This window comes from Martes martes, assembly GCF_963455335.1.
Source record: "Martes martes genome assembly, chromosome: 7".
Taxonomy (NCBI): domain Eukaryota; kingdom Metazoa; phylum Chordata; class Mammalia; order Carnivora; family Mustelidae; genus Martes; species Martes martes.
In genome coordinates, this window is record NC_137894.1 from 95,968,274 (window position 1) to 95,986,019 (window position 17,746).

The following is a 17,746-nucleotide window of genomic DNA, read 5'->3' on the forward strand; positions in this document are numbered from 1 at the left end:
CAGGTATAAGCAATAAACTTGCTTTTTATAAGGAACCAAGATCTAAGGTTAGTTGATTACTGTAACATAATTTAGCCCAAGCTATCATGGGACTGCTAAGATTCCAAAAACAGAACCAATGAGCATATTCCAGTAAAAACAAATGTACTGCAGCTACTTGTTATCTCCAGCCCAGAATCCCAATGTAGATGTGCCGCTCCATCTCTGAACCAAGAGTGCACCTCCAGGAGACAGCACATCTGTACAACAGGATACAGCCCAAAGTCAATGGCTTCTGCATTGTTTAACCTTTCTGAAGCACACACCTATAACTTTTTATTTCATTAGCTTTTAGAACTCTTGTGATTTGATCATCTACAACTTCCATCCTGCTGAAAGCAGTAATCTTCCAGTGTTTGTAGATGAGAAATTTCCTCCCCCTTTTCTGTGTTACCAAAGAGTAGAAGCTGAGAAGAAAAAGGGAAGGTAGTGAAAAAGAGTCAAGGTCCACCTTACTCAGACACACACAAAGTGGAACTTCATTTTCTGAAACAATTTGATCTGGGGGGTCCTCTCTCACTGGATCAAGCCATAGTTCTGAAATATGATATAGGGGTTTGCTAAGGAAAGCCTGGGGAGAAGTCCTATGTCATCTAAGAGTTCCCACAATTTGTCACTGAAATATTTACAATCCTGGTCCTTAAGGTTCTTTGCCGTTGGTGACTGGAAGATGCTTCTGTGGCACATATTCAATAAGCTTTCATGATGTAGAGTCTACACCTCTTTGCCTAGATAAACTTTACAACAGTTCCAGCTCAAGAAATTTGCCGCCTCCCTAAATGATCTACCTGGGCAACATGTCTCTGCTCTCCTCACACTTGCCTCATCCTCAACCAGGAAGCTCTACCATGAGAGAATATCCTGCTTCTTTTGTGCTTGGGAATATATATATATATATATATATATATATATATATATATATATATATATATATATATCCAGGCAAATTCTACACACTCTCTCAGGCTCAAATGCTCTCGAAATTTGCCGCTCAAGAAATTTGCCGCCTCCCTAAATGATCTACCTGGGCAACATGTCTCTGCTCTCCTCACACTTGCCTCATCCTCAACCAGGAAGCTCTACCATGAGAGAATATCCTGCTTCTTTTGTGCTTGGGAATATATATATATATATATATATATATATATATATATATATATATATATCCAGGCAAATTCTACACACTCTCTCAGGCTCAAATGCTCTCGAAACAAATGCCAAGAACTGCAGTCAATTTCTGTTTTCCATCCAGCCATCCTCTACTCTGAGGCAATAAGAAGGCGGCAGATAATTTGGTTGTCAAGGAAGAGAAGCAAGGACCAGAAGGTAAACTTTTTAATTAATCTTCTGATATTACATCCTCAAAACTACAAAACTACTTTGGGAGGCAGAATTTCTAGAAATAGCCCCTAGATTTCTATAACCTTATCACTGGGACTTGTGAATATAATGAGATATCATTCCTGTGGTGTGTTATAGGACATGGCACAGTTTACCTTGTAAAAAGGGAGATTTTCCAGGGGTCCTTTGTTATCACCTCAACCTTTAAAGGTTAAAGGGACTTCTCTTGCCTTGGTAGAGAGAAAGTCGGGAGATATTTAAAGTAAGAGAAGGACTTGATGCACAGTTGCTGCTTTGTAGATGGAGGGACCTCAAGAAGGTAAGGGTGTGCCTCATTGATATGAGGACTTCAGATCTATAGCCCCAAGTAACTGGGTGCTGCCAACAACTTGAATACACCGGAATGCAGACTCCTCCCTAGAACTCCACATAAGAGGCCAGCTAGCCAACACCTTGAATTTTGACCTTGTAAGCAGAGAATCCAGTGAGCCCCCCTGGACTTCTGGTCTATAGAATTATGAACTAATAAATTTGTGTTGCTTTAGTTAGCTACTTTGGTGGCTATTTGTTACACAGCAATAAAAAATATCACCATATTCCCTGTACCCAACTTCACTCCTACAAAATAAGGATCACAAATTCCCTAGGCACTATTAATGATTCTTCAAGGACCATTTTCCCTTACTCAGATTGTTTAATAGTGGTTGCTTACCTTATTCTTCTTAGAGCATTAAAATGGTGTTTATTAAACCCATATAGTGATTGTGTTTTCTTTTTTAAGCTCTCCATATGTGCGCACATTCATTTTATATCCTTGCTTAGGCTGAAACAAAAATGGTAATTTCATATGGCAAACCTAATAAAATACTTTGTCAAGGATGTTGGATTTTCTCCAATGTTGGAAAATATTCTAACTCTTCTAACTCTGTGCTTAGAGATCTGAGGATGTGGTTCCCCTTAATAGTTATAGAGTTGAGATTACAAAAAATTCTTAATCAATTTTCACCAATGATGCTCCTCTACAAGATGTATTGTGATCTGAATTGCCTTTTGAGAATTCAATTCAGAAAATTCATTATTTCCTTAGTAGTTTAACTCTATAAATCAAAAATTTCAAGAGTTATAGGATATAATTCAACTTGGAATATAAGTCAGTTCATCTTATTTTATAGTGCATTTTGCTCTTTTTAAATACACCTGAAAATGTAACCTTTTTTTACAATTTCAAAATACTTAAAAAAGTAAAAGCTGATCGGTACGATTTCTGATTTTTAGCCAACAATAAAGTATAAAGGTCAAAATAGCTATTTCCATCCTAAGTCACTATTACATACTTAGAGTTCTTAAGCACCCCTTCAGACAGGATTTTTAGTTTTCATCTCCTAAAAAGGGCCAGCGCGTGGAAGGAAGTACCTCATTCAAGGAAGTTTAAAGGTTCCAAAAGCTGTATACTATGATTCAAGGACCTATCAAAACTCTAATATGTTGTAAAAAACGCTTTTTGATTCTTGAAGTGTTGCTTCTATGTAATTCTAGCTCCCTCCTGTCAATTTGTCAGCAATAAAAGCATCACTAAGTTGTGTTCACGGAAGTTTTGATCTTTAAAAAAAAAAAATGTCTTCAAGACACAAAGCTCAGGCAGTATTCCGTTATATTCTAAATGATTTCTCTGGGCACTAGCTAACATCCTGCAAAGACAATTGGAACTGTCCTTGCTGGGTGGCTGGAAATGGATTGGTAAATATACAACAAAACATAGTGAACCAGGTATTTGACTATGTGACTTATGGTAAATAAGGCCAACCCTTTTCTCTTATCAGATTACCAAAGATCCTGAAGCATCACTGCCTTGGCCCCTTTTCTATAAAAGTGTTCATAGCCAATATTTAGTGGCTGAAATCTACAAGTTAATACTCTTTAGGGGATTTCAGTTCCTGAGAAACAGGAATAGGTAAAAGAAAAGGAGGGAAGAAAGGAGGGAGAGAAAATGGTGGGGATTGTTTCCAAGTTACTCCCAGCTGTCCACCAAATGCAATTAAAGACTCAGTCTCATGAGAGGTCTTCACAAAGGAAGTAGGAACCACTGTTACGCTAACGGTCCACAGAGACATGGAAGGAAGAGGATTTATCACAGGCTCATTTGCCCCAAGAACGCGAAGTCCCTGACACTTCCAGGTTGCACCACACCAGCCAAGATGATGGTCCCCAGAAAAACCCCAAGACATCAACAGCAGCACCTGTAATGCTTATGGGACACCTGCCAGAAGAGGCAAGTCAGCAGGCTGGTGCAAATTCAGGCATTCCCCACCTTCCCACCAGAAGGTAGTTGGGCTCAGCCTATTAGTACATGAAAACTCAGCAGGTCCCATGTCACCTGGGCCTTACCAGCAATAACAAAGGTCCAGGAAAAGAGGTGAGATACTCTTAGTAGGACACCTGAGGGAAAATAATGCCAGGTCATCACGAGGATGACCTGAGAACATGAAGACCTGAGAACAGCTGCCCCCGCAAACAAGGTAACTGGAGTTCGAGGAGCCTCCCTCTGATGAATACGGAAACTGCCCCGTTAGGGTCTAGAAAGATGCAGTTTGTTCCAGGCAATATTCCTGGAGATGCACCCACAGCATCAAGCACAAAATCTTGGCCAAGCAAACGCAGGGATCTGATTAAATTGAACAACACAGTTTACCTCAGATTCTTGCTCATCTTCTTCAAAGAAAAAAAAAAAGTACCTCATTTCTCCCCTGAGAGAGGAACCACGTATTTCAAAAAGTAGCTAATTTCAGTCACCAAAAACGACAAAAATGGTTTGCACTTTGAGTTCTAGTCCCCACTACTACAACTGGTCCCAAGTGCTATAATTAAAGTTTATTACTAGCCATCCTATGGCTTCTTTGCCTTCAGCTAGCACTTTCGCTGGTCTAGGTTGTTTATCTGGTGACGTGATCCAGACCTTTATCACCAAAGTGTCTGACCCCTCAGTTGCTTTATCCTTATCAGACCATGATTGTTGCAATTGTCCATTTATAGTTACCACTAAGCACAGGAGCACAAACCTCTTCCCCCTTGCCCCTTATTATGTATCAGGAGGGAGATTAAGTAGATCTATATATAAGAGATCTACTTAGCATATTGCTTAACTCCCACCATCATCACCACCAGTGGCAATAACAAAATTGCATTGTTAAAGTTAAGAAAGCCTAAGATACCCAACCCAGTGGTTCCTTGAAGTACAAAAATCAAACACATGCAATTGCTTAACCATTAGCAAGTTTGTTCTAAGAATTGGTAAAGCCTACTTACAGAAGGAAATGTATTATTGGAGATATTAACAGTTTTTATGCCCTGCTTGTTAGATTTATAAATACTACACTAGAGCATCATCATGATACCATCTCTGGAATTCTTACTGTAGTATTAGGATCCAAATGAAACAATGTCATGTTAGTATCTTCACATTTCTTGGCCCCCCCCAAAAATCTTTTAGATCAAATATAAGACTCTAGACAAATATCTGCTGTTTCAATTCCATTGTAAGGTGAGAATTCATCTTTGCACACTGCAATACGAGAAATAAGGACCATAGTTTTGTAGAAATCCAGATTATTTCCATGTAAATCATTATGGACAATAAGAATGTGTTTTCCTGTTTGGACTTTTTCTTAATTTCATCAAATAGATTATAATTACAGCCTTGATAATAAATTTTAGGAACACCAAAGAACTCCTTGGGAAATGGCAGAAATGGACTTTGACGACTTGACGGCACAGACGGTATAAAAGGAAAAGATACACGGAAGGTAAAAGAAGAAATAAAAGCATGTTCGGCGAACTAAGATAAATTTTTCAGAAATAGTTAAGAATCATCATACTGGAGCCAGAGCCTTTAATTAGAATTCTAATCCAAAACCAAACACATCTGCTTTTCTTAACACTGAGATGTGAATGCTTCAATCTTTTGTTCAAGCAAACTTCCACCCAATAATTCAATGTTTTATGTGGAACAATTTTCTAATCCACTGTGTTGTCATTTTGTTTATTTGTTTGACCACTTTATCAACTTCAAGTTTACACAAAACATCTAGAAAATCCAAAATTATTTTAGAAAAATAATCTCAAAGGCAACCATTACCAAATACAACACGCCGCTTTTCCCAGATGCACAAATTTTATTTGTGAGGAGAGTGCACGATCGGCCATTAGAGAAGAAGAAAAAAATAACTGGAACAGCTAAAACAATTCTACAATGTAATGGTTTCATCATCATCATTTCACCAATTCACATCTGCGACTATATTGAATTTGGTACTAATTAAATAGGGACATCACAGGAAATAAAACATCTGGACCAGAATCACGGCTGAGGTACTCATCACAAACATTATCAATCCCTCACACTTTCTTCTCACTTGAAAAGGCTTTGTGTAGGAATATTTTTCTGCCCTAACACAATTCTGAAACAAGGAGTTTATTCCCATAAATATTTATGTTATCCATCTCCTTCCTTAATAGGATATAATAATATTTTAAATTAGTTCTGTTAAAATATTTTTTTCCTCTGGTAATTTAGAAAATGATTATCTTTTCACATCTACCTCTGGAGACAACATAGAGCTTTTTTTCATATTTATAATTTCTTTAGTTCTAATCACTATAATTTTCAAGAAGGTTCTTCCCAGGTCAATTCTTTGGCAGCCTGATAACAAATATCATTGAGTATCATCCTTAAGAGTTTTGAAATCATCCTTATCCAGGACCAATAATAAAAAAGGTCACTAAGGTCTATATCAATGTCCAAGAATAACATGTACACAGACACACACACACACACACACACACACTGAATTTTGTACTTATTTTGTACTGTGAGAAGATTCAGAAATAGAGAAGAGCTTGAGACATTTCATGGTGGTGGGGAAAGGTGCCACAGGACTCCTACCTCTCAAACCAATCATTCAATTATGAAATGTCAAAGTCCTCAACAAAAACAAAAACAAAAAACAAAAACAAACAAACCAAAAAATCAGCCTGTTTCTTCCCCTCCCTCCCACATTCATTCAAAGAGGGGATTGTAACTTCTGCTATCAGACTTCTCAAGGAAGGAGTGTCATCAGAATTATTTTAGCTAAAGGTCAGGTTTTACCTCTTCACTGAAGATACATGGGACTCTGAAGTCCTGACATCACTCTGGATGTACCCCTCAACATAAGTCTGCCCTAGCACAGTTACATAAACACAGAATCAAAGGGGTCTAGGGTTTCTTTTGTTGTGCCTTCCTACTTGAGACTAAAAGAGTTCAAGAGTGAATGTAAAAGACTAAGCTTAGGGAGTTTACATCCTCTACCTGAGAACAGACTCATAAATTAATCACAATGTGATTCAATGAGAAAGGAATTTTGTGTTATTGTTCAGAGATCTATGGTTAACACTGAATTTCAATAATCACAATTATTTATATTTGTACATATCACTAAATATATTAGGCTATAGAAGGAAGGGGCAGAAAGTAGGTCTGTTTCCCTTTGAGATGTTACCTTTGGTTTTCACCCATAGTTTTAGGGTGTTTTATTTTCCCTGGAACTATAAAATTTAAATACCTGATTTGGGTATACCATATATAAGACTGGACAAAATCCTGTTTTCAAGATGACAGCAAAGTACCGATGTACTAGTGGACAAACATATAACAATACTGTACAATAGAAACATAAAAACTGCAGTAGAACTTGAGCCTTTTCTGGGGGTACATATTTACTTCAGTTTCTATTGGAGTTTTTTCTTTTTTTACACATATATGTAACATAAAATAAAAATCCTTAATAGTGAACCATGAAAAGATGACCCCAAATAAGAGGGGGAAACGGGTCTATAGATGTATAACTAGAGAAAACCCAGATATTGAAATTGGCAGACAAGAATTTTTTAAAGTAAGCATGACAAACATGTTAAATATGCTTATGTGGAAAAAATAACCACCATGTGTGAACATATGAGGAATTTCAGCAGAAAAAAATGGAAACTAAGGGTGACCAAATAGAAGGAAAAATGTGGTATTAGAAATAAGTCATCAGATAACCTTAAGAGAAGAAAGTTTCAGTGAACTCAAAAATAGGTTACAAGAAAATATTCAAATAATAGAAGGAAAGAAATGGGAGAAATGAAAAATGCTTCTGATATTGGTGGGAAATATCAAATAGCATAATATATATGTAACTGAAGTCTCAGAATGAGAGAGAATACCAACCTTCATAAACTTCCATAAAATAGAGTAGTGAAGACTTTCTGCTTTATAAACCCAATATAACTTCTGACAATAAAAACCTGATAAAGCTGTCACAAGAAAATAAAATAGAGTAGTACTCCTTAGGATCAAAGATAGGAAAATCCTTTAAAAATATTAGCAAATGAAACAAAACAATGTGTGGGAGGGGCTTGGAAATGATAAAAAAGAAAAACCATGTGATTGTCTTAACAGTTACAGAGAAATGTCTGACGAAGTTTAACACCCATTTGATAATTTCTTAAGAAGAATAAACACTCTCAGCAAACTAGGAATTGAAGAAACCTCTTTAATCTGATAAAAGACACCAAGAGATAACCTCACACTTAATGCTGAAAGACTAAATGTTTCTCCCCTGAGATCAGGAACAAGGTGAAAATATCCACTCTAGTCATTCCTATTTAACATTGCACTACGTGTTCTGGCCAATCAACAATGCAAGGAAACCAAAAACAGGTATGAGAAAAGGAAAAAGTAAGATTCGTATTCACAGATGACACAACTGTATACATAGAAAATCGTAAAGAATTTTTAAAACCTTAGTAGAGTTAATAAAGAACTTAGTACATTCTCAAAAATCAAATGTATTTCTATATATTAGCAATAAACACTAGAAACAGTCAAAATACAATTGTTTTTTCATATAATTGAACTATACCTTACCAGAAAATATCAAATATTTAGGGGAAGAGATATTGAAGACTTCTGGGCAAAAACTAATTTGAGATGGATCATAAACATTAAAGCCATACTTTTTTCTCCCCAAGTTTTTATTTGAATTCTAGCTAGTTAACATATAGTGTAATATTGGTTTCAGGAGTAGGATTTAGTGATTCATCACTTACATACTACATCTGATGCTCATCCCAACTACCCTCCTCACTACCCATCCCCCATTTAATCATCCCCCACCCATTTCCCCTCCAGCAACCCTGTTTGTTCTCTGGTTAAGAGTCTCTTATGGTTTGCTTCCCTCTCTTTTCCCAGCCATCTCCCTCCTTCCCCTATGTTCATCTATTTTGTTTTATTCCACATACTTTTTCTAAAAGAAGAAAGAATATCTTTGTGACCTTGGTGAAAGCAAAGATGGAGATAATATAAAAATCACAAAATTAAAAATATAATAATCAGACTTCATAAAACTAGAAAATTCTGCTTATGAAAAAACTTTAACTACAGACTGGAGGAAATATTTTTTATATATAGGACAAAAAAATAACATCCAAAAATGTTTTTTTAAAAAGCCCTATGATTCAATAAGACCAACAACCAATTTCAAATGAATATTTGCACATACTTCACAAGATACAATAGCTAATAAACATATGAAAAACTGCACAGCAGCATTAGTTATCAAGAAAACACAATTTAGGGCGACAATGAGATAGCAGTTTTACTTGTTAAAATGGCTGAACTACTAGATAATACTCATTGCTGGCAAGCAATTGAATGCTTACACATTGTTAATGAGAGTGTAAAATAGTACAACCATTTTGGAAATACCACATGACCCTGCAATATTATTTCTGAATATTTATCCAAAAAATATAAGTATGCTCACAATAACAAAAAACATACGAGAATGATCACAGAAGTCATTCATAATAGCAACAAACCAGAAACAACTCAAAGGTTTACCAACCCTCACATAGATTGTGATCTAGTCCTACAATGGACTAGATCCCTAAAAAAAAAAAAAAAAAAAAGGAATGAGTCATTAATACATGCAACAACATAATTTAACATTAAAACACCATGTTAGACAAAAGAAGCTGGATCCAAACGAGCACATATCAAATTATTTCATTTATATTTAGGCAAGGCCAGACAGAACTAACCTGTGGCAATGGAAATCAGACACTACTTTGTTCTGGGGACCCGGGAATTGACTGAAAGGGTTGCAAATAAATGAGTTGTTCCAAATCTTGATTTGAGTGGGAGTTACATAGCTGTAGAGAACGGTCAAAGCCCACCAGACTCTACAGTTAAGATCTGTGAATGCCATTAATGTAAACGATAGCTCCCTAAAAGAAAGAAAGATAAGAAATGTAGAAGACAAGTTGTTAGGAAAGACCAATTTATCTGAGACTATGCCAGATACAGAGCTCTAAGAGTCATTACTCGAGGTTTAATAAATGGCTACCATATGCAAAACATTCACAGAGAGGTAAAAAGTAGAACATTTGTGGAGATTAAGACATTTAAAATATAACGGGTGTTCACATTTAGCGCCATGGTATATCTATATTCATGAAAGGGTCTCTTCAATTAGAATTATCACCGGTGGAGCACAAAAGTAGTAAGAACAATGTTCATTAAGTGGAATCAGTAAAGACAAGGTGAAAGCTGGGCAAGCAATTAGTCACATACCTCACGAAAAGAGAGAGCCAGTCCTGGAAAAGACTTTGAGCTTACCGTGCTGGGCAAAGGAGGCAGATTCCTTAACCAGGGTGTAGGAGAGAAATCCAAGGACTGTGAAGAGTATGAGACCGGAGAAGCGCCAAGAGCAGAGGAGGGTTTTATCAGGAAGCTGGTACACATGGTGAGCTGGGGCCTGTTTTTGCAGAGCCAATGTGCACACCTGATTCCACTCAACTTCCTTCACACACAGAGAGGCAAGACCCCCGGCTGCACCCGAAAACTTACCCACACAGACTTAACATTCAGCATTTCAAGGCCTGTCTGACCATAGCCTTTATTTTCTTCCTTAATTCTTGGCTCAAGGTAGCTGTTTACTCAGTGTTCTTCCTGACTCCCAACTTTCATTACAACTTTCTGGATTCTCCTGGAATTCTCTGGCCTTGCCGGTAACCATGTATATGACAGCTCTCCCACAAACAGGGCTTCTCCACACAGGTGTCGCTGTCTACCTGTCTGGGCCAGTCCTGGGCCATCCCCACCTGGACATGGTCTGCATTAGTCTGCCCTCAGCTAGGCCTGCATCTCTTAATGTTCAAGGCTCCCTTCAAGATAAGGAACTCGATGTTTTCCAGACATTCTCTAAAATCACAATGTGGAGTCTTAACTGAGTTTACCATAACAATGTACCAGAAAAGTCTACTCCTGCATTTATCATTCACTAGTATTGAAAAATGAAACAGTCACAGTCTTGTGCTAATTTTACCCCTCCTTTCCCTCAACTTCTGTCTTCAAGCTGATTTACCACTTTCAGCTAGAGTCAGAATGGCAATGGATGGGATCCAGGCTGTGAATCTCCTGTGAGACCCTGAAATCCTAGCAGGTGCGAGTCTCCGAGTATGAGAGGCTGCGGCATTACCAGAAGCTTCCTGAGAACAGGCTGTCACCTAGTCAGTCCTCACCCTGGACCTCAGAGGAGCCCAGCACCACACACCAAGGTCCCTAACTGGGACGGGAGCAGAGGTTATCATTCTCTAGGCTCGGGAATTGTTCTTGGCTATGCGTATTCAAGAAATTTAATCTTGCCCCTAGTAAGGCGAGGCCTTCCCGTATGTTCGTAAATGGATTAAAAGGCTCCAGGTCTTTTTCAGAGTCGTTCACATTGGCAGGTAGAAAGGACTGGCCCCTGTGGCTTTAGTCCATTTCTCACCAGCAATACAGAATATTCTGGGTTCCAGCAGTCACCAGTGTGTTTCTTTGTCCTGTTTCCATAACGAGGCATTCTGATTGCTGGCTTTATTTCAGAGTTCATTACCCTCTCCACTTAAAAAGGTGTACCAAGGGGCACCTGGGTGGCTCAGAAGGTTAAGCATCTGCCTTTAGCTCAGGTCATGATCCCAAGGGTCCTGGGATCGAGTCCTACATCAGGCTCCCTGCTCAGCAGGGAGTCTTCTTCTCCCTCTCAATCTCCCTCTGCCACTCCCCCTGCTTGTGCTGTCTGTCTGTCTCTCTCTCTGCCAAATAAAATCTAAAAAAAGGGGGAAAGTACCAAGTTTTCTAATAATACCACTAAAGGAAAAAGATTGAGAGAACTAAATGGAAGCAAGAGAGGCAGAGAGAAAAGGAAAGTCTTTTTGAAAAGACTTATAATACAGGTGGCTTCATGAGAAGAAGGCCAACCATCCTTCAGGACATACTCTTTTCAGCCTATTAGAAGGCAGGTTGAGTCTAAGTCTACAAACTTGTGTGCAAGAGTGATAACTCTATTTTTAAATAATTTAAGGTCATTTCTCTTCTTATCAGGAAGACAGAAAGTCTCTATCCATTTGGGGTCCCACACTCCCTTCCAGGCATATATCAAGATTTCCAGAGGTATTCAAGATATCCAGACACTGAGGATGGCCCATCTCTCAGTTCCAGAACCAGGCTGTTTCCGGGCCAGGGTATTGCCCATCAGGTCTTGCCCATCTTTCTGTGGATCTTCACTGAATCCAGTCTGAAGGCATTTCCGGTCCTGTGACTTCCTCTACTAAATCTATGTCTGTCTTGGGGAAGAGACTAACTCTGTTGCTTCCCTGCCAGGTGGGAGCACAGGCCCCTGGGTGAGATGGTCTACTAGAGCCAAGGAGATTCTCTCTACCCGGGACCTTGTCCTCTCCAGAACCCCACCCCAGACGAAGTACACACAACATCTCCTCCCCCCACCAACCCACAACTCCTTCTCCACTCCTCACCCCCTAATGTGAAGTGTTGCTCAAGGCAGACACTGACAGAGAGGAGGAAAGAAAATGAAGTTGAAGGAGGAAAACCTGAACAGTTGCCGCTTCCTACTGTCTCACAGTGGGTCAGACTTCAGAAGGCGTGCCAACATGGAAACTGCCTAATTTACAAGCTGCATTGCCTTGGGAAGATTTAGGAAAACTGCACTTGTACAATGAGTAAAATTTTACGTGAGTCAATTGGCTTTATAATTATATACTCAAGACTCACTTTCAAACAACATGTGTGGGTCCGAAGGTTGGAAATAACGAATGGAAGAAGTAGGACTTCATTAAGGACAGTGCTGTTATGGAAAGAAAGTAAGAGAAAGGTGGAGAGAAAAAGGGGCAGGGCCCCCAAGAATCCCAGAGGGGGAAAAAAAAGTCCCATTCCCCAGCAGGGCAAAGTGGCTCAAATCATGCACAGAGCGTTGGCCCTTCTGCCCGGCTTCCGTCTGATCTCCTGAGCCCCAGGGATCTGTATGGGCTTCTCTCCCCTCCACTCCTGCCTTGAGTAGAAGCGAAAGAAGGAGCCATAGGATTAACCATATCAGAGTGATTTACTAAATGATATAATGTTTTGGGAAACAGACTGGGCAGGGTGACAGTTTTGTTAGAATAAGCAGTTAGGTTTTAACAGGATGCTTGGAGGCCATTTTCCAGCAAAGGGGGAGTTCAGGATCAGCTCACAGGAGAGTCAGAGGCCTATCCTGAGAGCACTCCAAAACAAAGCCACAAGAACAGGCCAGAGACAAAGAAGGCCAGAAACTCTGTCAATAAGGGAGAAAAGCTCAAAACCTGCTCCTGAAGAAATCTCCTCCCCAAGTAATAAACATTTCACCCCCTGGGTAACACTGTCAATAAAGGCTAGAAACCCAACGCCTGGGGCACTCGGCTCTCCCTTGAACTTGCCTGCTGTCATATTCCAAGAGTAGACTTTCGCTGTTATCAACTTTCCTACTATGTGGGCTCCCTCCCTGAATTTTTGCTTGCAAGGAGACTGAGCCCCCGGGGACATCTCAGGGACAGGCTGGGCCGAGGTCTCAGGGCCTGGGGTCTCCCCAGTCTACCTGGCAACAGTTTCCCTAGATTATTTCTGGTGATTTTTCACTCACTAAAGAATATGAAGGGGAATTAAATAGAGTAACGCATACATTTTACTTATCAGATTTTTACGACAAGAACACACACACACACAACTTAAACTTGCTCCAAACGTGGAGCACCAAATGTGGTCCTTTAGCCATGTTCTCCCTGCAGAGGGTAAAAACTGGCCAGAGCTTGGCTCTGCCAACCATTTGCCACAACCTGTGTCGGCCAGAGCCAGCTTTTAAAACACAGCTGAGCTCACTCAGTTCCAGATAGCCCTGAGAAAAGACCACCGAAGGCTGCTGGGAGACTCTTGCTTGCCCCTGGTTAAATAATTACTTCTCTTTGTTCATTGATCATTTCAGAGTTTGATCCAATTACTGCACTATTGCTGCTCTCATTCAGAGAATGTACAATGCCCATATAATCTCAAACTGACAGGGTAGAGGGCTACTGTGCTCTGCAAAGGCCTACCAGGTCTTTAATTCTTTTCAAGCAGACCATTTTCTGATTAAAAACTTTTGAATTTCTGGTTAAATACTCAGGAAATATCTTTAGAGAAAGACTCTGTAATGTATCTGGTGCCATTATGGTGACTTGGGATCAGCTCATTGTTGGTAGAGCTCCTTGGGGCTCTGTTAGAAGACTTTTTTTATTTTCTATACAAATGCTCAAGGCTTATGTTTGCACACAGTTAATTTGCATTTTTATGGGGATGAACCCATTTTGTATGCCAGGGAGTCATCTGTGGATTTTGCACAGGCTACTTTTTTTTTTTTTTAATGCATTTAACATAATGAAGGATAGATTGCTTGATATTAAAGCATAGAGGTTAGTATAACATATTTGAAAATGTGTTTCATCTAGATATATTAAACTGAGAAATACTATATCTGTCTCCTTGAGAACTGAAATCTATGCAATACGGACAGAGTATATATTTATATAAGTGTGTATGTGTGTGTGTGTGTGCGCGCGCGCGCATGTAGGACTCACATACTTGATTAGTTCTTTTATAGAGGAGTGACTTTTTGTAAAATTCAATAAAAAATAACGAAGTTATACAGAGTATGCAACAAGAAATGTTAAAGTTGCCAGAATTCTACAACTGCTGTAGAAACCCCATAACTGAAGATATTTAAAATTAACAAGAAAACATCATAAGCAGAGATAACACAGAGGAAATTGGCATGGATCTTTTTCCAAAAGAAATGGAGGGAACGAACTGGGAAATAGGACCGTGGCTCCTAGGAGAGAGCTGGAATTTTTTTAAGTAGCATTACAGTATTAATCATAAGGAATAATTCATTCATTTCATAAACATATATTGAGTTCCCATCCATACAAAGCACTGTCAAGTTACTGTACGAATACAAGGATAAATAAGACACAGTCCCTATTCTAAGCTTATAAAAAATGGAAAATAACCAAGAAGAATTGCCAATGTCTTCTCAGCTTGTGAGTTTTGTCCCTTAGCTCCAGTTTTCCATGTAAAAGAAAAAGAAACAAACAAACAAACAAGCAAAAAAACCTTCTCTGCGCAGTGGTGCTTCGCTACTCAAAATGGAGTCCATGGATGAGAAACATCACCCAGATGCTTGTTAGAAATGCAGTCTCGGCCCCCACCCCAGACCTACTGAATAAAAACGTACATTTTAACAAGATCCCCAGGTGATTTACATGCACAGCGAAGTCTGAGAAGCACTGGTCTAGTGGTCTGCTTGCCAACATGTCTAATTGTGCCAAAGCTCTATTTCAAAGCAACTAATTTCCAAATTATAAATTATATCTCTTAAAAAAAAAACACTTTGATTATGCCCTTCCTTGTTCAAAATCCTTCAGTAGTTTCCTAACATTTTCACCTTGGCCTTCCTGGCATCCTAGTCGGACCCCTACTTACCTATTCTTTTAAAAGACGGCACACCAGGGGGCACCTGGGTGGCTCAGTGGTTTAAGCCGCTGCCTTCGGCTCAGGTCATGATCTCAGGGCCCTGGGATCGAGGCCCGCATCGGGCTCTCTGCTCGGCAGGGAGCCTGCTTCACTCTCACTCTCTCTGCCTGCCTCTCTGCCTACTTGTGATCTCTGTCAAATAAATAAATAAAATCTTAAAAAAAAAAAAAAAGACGGCACACCTATGTACACACACACACAAGTGCATGTGCGCACACACACGTGCATGTGCGTGTGCACACACACACACACATACACACACCCTCAGGAATCTGATATCACCATCCCCAGACACTCTTTGCATTCATTTTTACCTGGCTTCTTTGTTCATTAGACCACCTCTGACTCAAACGATGTTTCTTAATTTGGGTTCCCATTAGAAGCCCTTGGGAAAGATTTAAAAATCCTGACACTCGGGCTCCACACCAGACCAAGTTAATCAAAATCTCTAGAGGGGCCGCCCCACAGCACACACATTACTCTTCTTACAGCTCCCCAGGGTGACTCCAATATGCAACCACGGCTATGAACCACTGGCCCAGAAAATCTTCCCTCCTCCCCATTTGTGTTCTGAAATCCTACCTATTTTTCAAGATGGAGATCAAAGGCCCCATGTTCAGTCTCCTGATCTTTCCAGCCCACTGGGATCTTTTCCCTACAACCCACACAGGCCTTTCCTCAGGGCTTTCTCTTGACAAACTACAACACAGCAAGTACCATGCAGGTGCCTGCACCTAGTACAGCCTCAGTATTATTTTTTAATGAAAAATTTATTCGGTCTACATTTTCCACTGAATACCTGGAGAAAGACTGGGAGCCAAATGTGATTCCTATCCCCCACTTATGATAAACATGCATGATAACACAGAGCATAGCAGGGGTGGGGTACTGGACACAGAGGAATAGGACAATTGAGAAGAGATGCGGGGAAAACATAGGGAAGGGGGATGTCCTTCCAGATTCTTATCTCCCTCCTACCTAGTTAGGTAATGGCAGGTCACCACACAACCTAACTGCCAAAGTCAGGAAGACCCCTCTTCTTCATTCTTATTTTCTTTATTCTTTGTCTCTCTCCGGTATGTAAAGGCAAGGACGGCAGAGAATTTTACCTGTTTTATTCTTTCCTATTGTCTGGTGAAGTGTGTGGCACAGAGAAGGTGTGATGGTTAATTTTATGTGCCAACTTGGCTGCGCTATGGGTACCCAGATATTTCCTTAAATATTATGTTGGGTGTATCTGTGAGTGTTTCTGGATGAGAGTAACATTTGAATCAGTCAACTCAATAAAGCAGATTGCCCTCCCCGGTGTGAGTGGCCTTCATCCAACCTGCTGAGGCCTGAACAGAACAAAAAGACTGAGTAAATGATAAGTTGTTTTATCTGCCTGTCTTCAAAGTGGGCATTCATCTTCTGCCTATAGACTCTTACTTGAACCAGAACTCGTATCATCAGCAATCCTGGTTCTCAGGCCTTCAGACTCTGACTGGAATGACACCATTAGCTGTCCTGGGTCTCCAACTTGCCAACTTCAGATCTGGGGACTTCTCAGCCTTTGTAATCATGTGAGCCAATTCCTTATAATAAATCATATATCTTGCCTGTGTTTCTCTGGAAAATCCTAATACAGATTTTGGTACCAAGAGTGATTTTAGGGGAACAGAGTGTTAAAGATGAGTTTTCTGAATTGGTTCTGGGGTTCCTGGAAGTGACACTCTAATATGATTAGACTTAAAGACACTAATGAATGTATTTCCAGTAATAAAGAAAGCACTTATACTCCATGCATCAAATATTTAGAGAGATATGCAAAATATCTGCATTGGATACTCTTAATCAACCACTTATAAGAAGCAAGGAGCTGGGTGACTCTGTATATGGTATTTTTGAACATTTTTGGAAACTAATAAATGTAATGTTGGTCGGTTGCTCCTAATGTCATTGGACAAACAGTGAAAGAAAAGGATAAGGTCAGAGATTCCAATTCCCTGCTCCTGTACCCCATAAATGGCCTCAGAGCTTCTGTGTGTGTCCTGAAAGAGATCCCTATCTCCTGTAGCAATAGGGCTGGAACTGCTGCTAATCAGATGCAGAACTCCATCCTGTGCAGAGGCTAAATCATAATGCCAGTCGAACCAGCCCCACAAGGTGCCTACTGTTGAAGTGAGGTCATTGACTGGGAAAGAGTGGGATCCCATGAGCCTGGCTGGACACATCTGGAAAGTCCTTGATGAAGCTGGGGACACTGAGCCCCCAAATTCTGATGACTCTTTGCCAGAATTGGCATCCTCATCCCAGTAGAAGCAACCTCCGCACACCTAGTAGTGGCAGCTCCTTCAACTCACAGTGATGTCTACCCATCCTTCCATGCCACTCCGAGGAGATTAGCCTCGCATGGACTCAGGAAGTTACCATGTAAGACAATGCTGATTC